Genomic DNA, 7,803 nt, shown 5'->3' with positions numbered 1-7,803 from the left:
TTTATTTTTTTAAAACTTTTTCATACAATTAGAATTTCCGTATTTATATATGTATATATTTTTTAATTTTTTTAATTTACATTTGATGTCTTAGTAAATAAATTTCTTTCACAAACACAAACAAGGTTTCTGAAAGAAGATCGTACTGATCTTATCATCAGTACCATTTACAAGCGTGTGCATATAAACTACATCAAAACATAATCAACAAAATAAAACGTAATTAACAATAAAAGTTCTAAAGAAAATATAAAATTATAATTAAAAAAATCTGACTACATCATCCATTAAGATAAATAAATTTTTTAGTTTATATTTGAAAATGGTAAAAGTAAAATGCATATCGAAATTGGACAAAACAATTTTATTCCAAAGATACGGTGCACGATATGCAATACAAAACTGTGTAAAACGGGTAAAGATATGTCATTTTTCCACATATACATAAAGCACAAAACATTAAAAACATTAAGCTCATAAGTGTTGAGAACTTCCATTTTAATAAAATGTGGTTTGGAATGAGTGTATCGATTCGCAAAATTTATTAAACGGATTGCATGCTTCTGACGGCGATAAAGTCATTTTAAGTTTTTTCAGCGCTTCCCCATGCAACTTTAGCATAATTTAAATAACTATGAATTAAAGAGTAGTAAAGTTGAGTTAGGCTTTTTTTACATAAATATGTTCTGGTTTTATATAAAATTCCAACATTTTTAGAAATTTTTGTACCAATATAATCGATATGTGTTTTCCATGTGATGTTTTCATCAAGAAAAACACCTAAGAACTTGCATTATGTTTCTTTATTTCAACATCATCAATAAAAATTTTAGGCAAACTTTGGGGTAAATAAGCTTTTATAGAGACTGGGTGGAAAAGAACCCAATTTGTTTTTTTAATGTTAGGAGTTAGTTTGTTGCATTTAAACCATTTGGATATACTTTTAAGTTCATCATTCATAGTATAAAAGAGTTTTATTATTGCTGAAAACAAATTGTTTACGGTTGGATAGATAACTTTTGAACCATTTTATAACTTTACAATTTAATCTATAATTTTTTAGCTTTTGTAGTAAAATTTCATGATCGACAGTATCAAATGCTTTCGAAAGGTCGATGAAAATGCCTAAGGTATATTTAGACTTTTCAAAAGAATTAGAGATTTCACGTACAAATTGGATAACTGCATGTTCTGTAGAATTATTTCTTTTAAAGCCGAATTGATAGTTAATTATTAGAATGTATAATTAATAGTATAATTATTAGAATGAAGATAGTTGTATAATCTATTGTACATAAAACGTTCTAGTATTTTTGAAAATGTGGAGAGAACAGAGATTGGGCGATAATTACTGATATTTGCTTGATTACCTTCTTTTAAATTGGAGTAATCTTAGCAATTTTTAGTTGTTCAGGAAAAACTCCTTGGCGTATAGATGCTCCTATAGATGCTGATTTATTTTTTTTAAGAGTTTTGAAAGCTTTTTCAAACTCTTGAAAAGATAGTTTAGAAGATAATTCGTTGGAACTAGTGCAATTATCCACTTGTACCTAAAAATCTCTAAATGTAGTATTTGTATTTTGTATAATTTTGTTTTAAGATATTTTATATAAAGCTTCTGTTTTATTTTTGATGATTTTTTAAATCCCCTGGTCACCCACGGGTTGTTTATATTTTTTGGATTTAATGTTTTTACAATGATAGTAGGGGGGGGGGGGCCTAAAATTAACTTTTTTCGGATTTTTTGTAGTTGAACCACTTTTTATTAATTAATTTTTTATGCTGATTTCGAATTTCACAATGTTTTTTTACTTCATTATCAATATTTAGCCTTCTACTTCAATTTTAATAAAAGTGATTTTTTTGACAAAACAATTTACTGTTAAATTAAATGAAATCATTATTATTTTCAAATATTAGCGATGTAAAACACATGGTAAATTTTTTTTTTCATTTTATTAATAAAAAATGTAATCATTATGCTTAGTTATAAATAACACAAAAATTAGACATTGCACATCATCAAGATGTGTAATATTAATAATAATTTGTTTCGACCTCTATTGAACGTGCGAAATAACTTTGTGGAAGTCATCGTGGGTGATTGTGGATTGCTGTGATGACTTTCTAAGTAGAGCCTTCAAATTAGTAGCATATTCTTCTATATACATAAGACGGCGCTTTTTTGTATTTTTATCAAAAATTATGATTTTAAATAGAGTTGATTTCCGCGGCAATGACCTACTTGTATTTCTAAAATAAATTACTTCATTCTTCAATCGTTTTTGACATTTTATCAGATCTTACTTTTTTTCAATATAGTCACTGACATCTGATCTGCTAGTAAATGGGCCGCCTTGTAGTTTTAAACAAGTTAAAAAGAATATCTCCTGGACGCCTGATGTAAAGCTTGTTGTTCTTTTTTAGTTAAGCCGCTTTGTCTTAGTTGAATCTGTCGCTGGTTCCAAATGTATTCTATACTTTCAATTTTCTAACAATAGGACCTATTTTCCGAAATATTCCTAAATTATTTAAACCTTCATTTCTTAAATGGTTTGAATATTTAAGAACATTACCACGTGAAACTGTTGAAAGTGACGCTTTTTTTCGAAGTCGATTGCTATGAGTTCCACACTGACGCTCAAGTTCAATATCATTTGTAACTGTTTTATCGACTCCAACGACTTGATTAAAAAAGTAATACTCATCAGGTAATCGATCATTGTTTCTTTCTCCAAACCCATAACGGTTTCCTCTTTGGTGTTGAAAAATTATAGTTAAACTTTGCCGAACTATATTTGCAAGAACAATGCAATCATCAAAGTACTTTGATGCGTATTTTCGAACTACATCAACAACTTCTAAGCTATAATCTTCTTTAATGAGATTTTCGAAAATTCTCTTTGATACTCCTTGAACACATGGCTCTTTAAATTCAAAGAATTGTTCATTTATGACATCATTAGATAGGCTTGCATACATTTGCTAAAGAATATTTGCAGTTTAGAATGCGTGGCTTTTCCTTTAGTTTTACAGAAAAATGGTGAAATGACTTGCATTCCAAAAGCTGCTACCACGACTAAAGTAACTATAATGTAATCAAAATTCATAGAATCTCGGACTAAACAAGCAAGTTTATTTGTGATGTATTCATATTGGTTTAAAAAAACTCCTTAAAGTCATCCCAGTGAAAGCAAACCATAGAAGAACATTTCGAAAGACATTCAAATCGAACATCTTTGAATTCAAAAAAAAAATTTTTAAATTCTTTATGATAATTCTATGGTTTTTGAATAAAACTCGGACCAAACAAGTTTAGTACCCATGATAGAAAGGTTAAGGATAACGTTTCCGTACTTTTGTTAATAGATATATCTAACAGAAAGCCTTTGAAAAGGTTATCCATATTCATTTCATTTTCAATTCGGTTTAGAACTTTTTCAATAGCTCTGTCTAAACCTAAAGCTGTATGTAAAGTGCAAAACAGTGAAACAGCAGGAATTTCTCTATCGATTATATCAGCTGTGATTTTAGATATTCCTATATTATGAACAGTACGGTCTGCCATATGAAAATCTACCATCTGGTATAGTTCTTCTGAAATGTATTTTGAGGCTTCCTGTAACATTTCGAATGTTGTTTTTATTCCATTTGCAATATTTGCTGTAGTTTCTGAAGCAATTGCTAATGTAGGCAAAGGAAAATAATATTCTCGGTTAATATGCAAACCAGAAGGTGCAAAGGTCCCAACATGCTTCTGAGTGGTAGAGTCAGTTGCGTGAGTTATTATATCGCCACTATTTTTAGCTTAAATAACTCTGACTGCATTCAAGCCAAGAGAATACGCGTGCATCTGTTTTAGTATTTTACGTATGGCACTGCGTGTTGGGAATGTGTTAGAATCAGTAATTGTGTTCTCAATAGCTTCAAAATCATTTTTATCGTACTTAGATATGCGGTCAGATTCATCTGGAATTTTCCATTTTGTTTTAAAAATTCGATTGCCGATTACTTTCAGTGCAATTTGCATTTCCCTCATCGAGAATCCCTCTCCATCTAACTCTGCACATGCATGGTAGATATCACTTAAGACTAAGTTTTTTGATTGTCGCACAATAGGTGGAACATAAGTATTGTGAGAACTATCTTCAAATATTAATTGTGATTTTGATCTCGTCATGAATGACAGTTTTGGTTCACTTACATCATAAAACATAACTCTCATCATAAAACATAACTCTCATCATAAAACATAAAACATAACTCTCTTTTTTTTTAATTGGTTCATTGTCTTTTTCAAAGAACTGATATTCATTTTTTGTTAATTCTTTTTCAAGAAATTCATCTTCGTCTTCAAATTCACTTAACTTGCTATCATCATTATCAACGTACATTGTCTGATAAACTGCTTTTTCATTTCTTATCTTTTTCTCCATTTTTCTTTTGTCATTAATAACTTTTTGATGGAAAGTTTTATGAACATTTTGACATGTAAAATTTCTGTTACCGCGCATGTTTTCTAGATACGAGTAATCTTCAGCATTCATTGAAATACCGAAAAACTTCTCTAGCTTTTCACGACGTTGTGGATTGAAGCAGAAAATGTCAAAAAGTTTTTTAAGGGATTCGTTCATAGAAATACGTCTATTTAAAAAACTATCGCCTTGCTTGTTTTTGTCAACACCTTTTAAGTAGCGATATTCATTGATTTCACTTTGCAGACGTTTTAAAATGGCTATTATTCGCAACTATTATTCATTTTAATTCAAATTTATCCAATTAAAATTTAAATTGCATAAATTTTAACATAAAGTTGCATAACTTTGTACGCTAAATAACCGCTGCAAAGATTTTTCTTTTATACGTTTTTTTTTTTTTAAAAATCTTTAAAAATGTTTAAATAGAAGTAGAAGGCCAACCACAAAAAAAAATAGAAAAAACTGAATTATTTCAAACTTTTCTATAAAAAATTAATAAAGAATAACTTGGTTAAACAAAAAATATAGAATTTTGGACCCCGCCTAAATGATAAGAAAATTAGCGTCATACACGGAATAAAATGTTTCAAAAAAACTAAATTTAAATCAATTAAAACAGTTACAAATAATATTGAACTTAAGCGTCAGTGTGGAACTCATAGCAATCGACTTCGAAAAAAACCGTCACTTTCAACAGTTTTACGTGGTAATGTTCTTAAATATTCAAACCATTTAAGAAATGAATGTTCAATCGTAATTTAAATCGTAAATTTTGTTTTCATTAAAGTTAATATGTTTTCAGTGTAGGAGTGATAATCGGTTTTTAAATTGTTTTATATGAGCCCATGAGATGCATAGTGGTACGAGTCACTTTTTTCAATATTTTGAGTTATTGCCACCAATGGTTAGCATTTTGTTTATTCTATTATATGGCAGAGTGGTATAAGTCTAATGATATCGATAATGATGCTGTTTTTATTTACTTCCTCTAAAACAGTTTGACGATTTATGATATGATATCTACTAAATGCTTCTGTATCTCAAAACTAGATATGAGTGACTTATACCACTATGTATCTCAGGGGCTCATATGTGTTTCGTTAAAAGTGCGTATTTTAATTTTATTTGATTTGGTTATATTTTTAGAGTTTGATTTAAGCAACAAAAATATTGGAAAAATGATCAGATATATCCGATTTTAGGATACCTGTTTGGATATCGTTGTCGTATATATCTGTTGTAATGATGTTGTAATGATCAAAGACGCTGAGTTTTTTGTTACTCTTGTTGGACGATTAATCAAGGGTATTGCTCCAGTTTCGAAAAATTCGTAAAAGTTTTTAATTTTATTATCTTCATTGTATAGAAAACAATTCATATTTAGGTCCCCAATAATGAAAATCTTTTTTTTTCTTTAATACCTTTTTTAAAAATACTTAGTTCAAAAAAAAAATGCTCAAGTTCTCACTCACGCCGTCAGGTGGTCGATAACAACTTAGTAATAAGTTTTTTGATTGATTTATAATTTCAATAGTTAAAATTTCTTTATCGCCATCAGATAGACTTAAATCATTCCTAACATGATAAAGGGCTAATTTCAAATCCTAGAAAATAAAAAACTAAATGTATCATTCAAAAGTTAAAGGTTTGTAGTTTCTAAAAACATGTAACATGTAGAACTGGTTTTCAAAGAATTTTAGGATTTGATGTTTAAACTTTAAACAAATTTTTTTAGACTTCAAATTTAAATTATTTTTCTAGTAAATCATTTTGAAACCTTTTTTTTTTTAAAACTTTTTTAATTTTCTATGTATATTTGTCTCACGCAAAATTTAGATGGGGCTCTTGCCTTTCAAATTGAAAATTTATTATAATAATTAAATAGTTTTTCATTGAGAAATTTCTATTTGGTCTTCTTTAAGTTTGTCACGCTGTGACATGTCACGACGTGACACTAATAGTAACATTTTTCATTTTTCATCTAGCGTAAGAATATTTATTTATTTTAAATAAATATTTATAAATTACTTGTTACTAAAATAGGGCAATAAATATCAATAGATATTTATATTTAAATATATTTAGTTTTTGTGTTATGTGTCTTAAGTTTATGTCAAGTTGTGACATTTTTTTAAATTAAATTTTTTAAAGACTAATTTTTATAAAAATGTTACGCATTTTTATTTTTATAAAAATGTTATTAATTTTTATAAAAATGTTGGTTTAACATTTATAGTATTTTTATTGTTTTTTATTTGTGGATAAGTTTTGAAATCTCCTTTAATGTAACTAACATAGTTTTTTTTATTAAACGTGTAGGTGTACCTGTAAATATGTAGACATATTTTACCAACACCTTTGTTATTTAGTTTTTCTTAAATTTTGTCGCGCCATTGCTGAAGTTATTCTGAATGTTTATTGTTTATACAATTCTTATAAAAAGTAAACTTTCACAAACAAATTGTTTATTTCTTCGTTGAAAGTAATGAAAATGCCTCTGACACATGTTGAACGCCAGAGAAAGTATAGAGAAAGAAAAATGCAAAAATTTGGTCCGGATTATATAAAGGAAAAGGACTCGATACGGAAAAAGGAAAAACGAAATTCTAATGTTGAATTAGCACGTTTAAAGGACAAGTTAAGAAAAAAAAGAGTAGAGTTTCTTCATCTAAAATAACATCTAACATCCTGCTTTCTTCATCTAAAATAACATCTAACATCCTGCTTTCAAATCATGTTGTACACTTGGTAAAGCTGTTAAAAAACTAATATGTGCTCTTCCAAATTCTCTTCTTAAAAAAGCAACTGTTGTTAAACAACTTGCAATTCAGTTTAACAAAGATTTACCAGATATGCAACCAACACATGGACCTAATGCTTTTAATGATAAAACGAAGCTATGCGTCATTAGTTTTTTTGAACAAGATGGTATATCCCGTCAGGCACCTGGAGTAAGAGATACGATTGTTTTAAGAAGTAATAAAGAAAAAAAGAAAATACAAAAAAGTTATTTAACAATAAATATAAGTGAAGCATATCAAATATTTAAAACGAACACACTGATTTTTCAATCAGTAAATCTAAGTTTGCTAGTTTAAGACCAGGCCATATAATTTTATCAAGCTTAATGCCTAGAAATGTTTGTTCATGTCAAAAACATGAAAACATTATCTTGTCACTCAAAGCATTACATTTCATTGATTTAAAAACTTCCCTTTATTCGCATGCTTTACCAAATGCTTTAGTGTGTGACGAGAAAAATGATAATTGTTGGAATAATTTTTGTGAAGTTTGTAAGGACGGAAAGTTATTTCTCAAAACATAC

The 7,803-nt window shown here is 28.2% G+C and overlaps 1 long non-coding RNA gene across 1 annotated transcript; it reads left to right on the top strand.

The window, feature by feature from the left end:
- Nucleotides 1-414: 414 nt before the first annotated feature.
- Nucleotides 415-7,077, top strand: LOC136081793 (uncharacterized). Its single transcript, XR_010639125.1, has 2 exons — nt 415-1,130; nt 5,625-7,077. It is a non-coding gene; the product is annotated as an uncharacterized LOC136081793 (long non-coding RNA).
- Nucleotides 7,078-7,803: the final 726 nt, after the last annotated feature.

The sequence above is a fragment of the Hydra vulgaris genome, chromosome 06 (assembly GCF_038396675.1).
Source record: "Hydra vulgaris chromosome 06, alternate assembly HydraT2T_AEP".
Classification (NCBI taxonomy): Eukaryota; Metazoa; Cnidaria; class Hydrozoa; order Anthoathecata; family Hydridae; genus Hydra; species Hydra vulgaris.
Note: the sequence above shows the minus strand (reverse complement) of the source record. Positions and strands in the feature narration are given on the sequence as shown.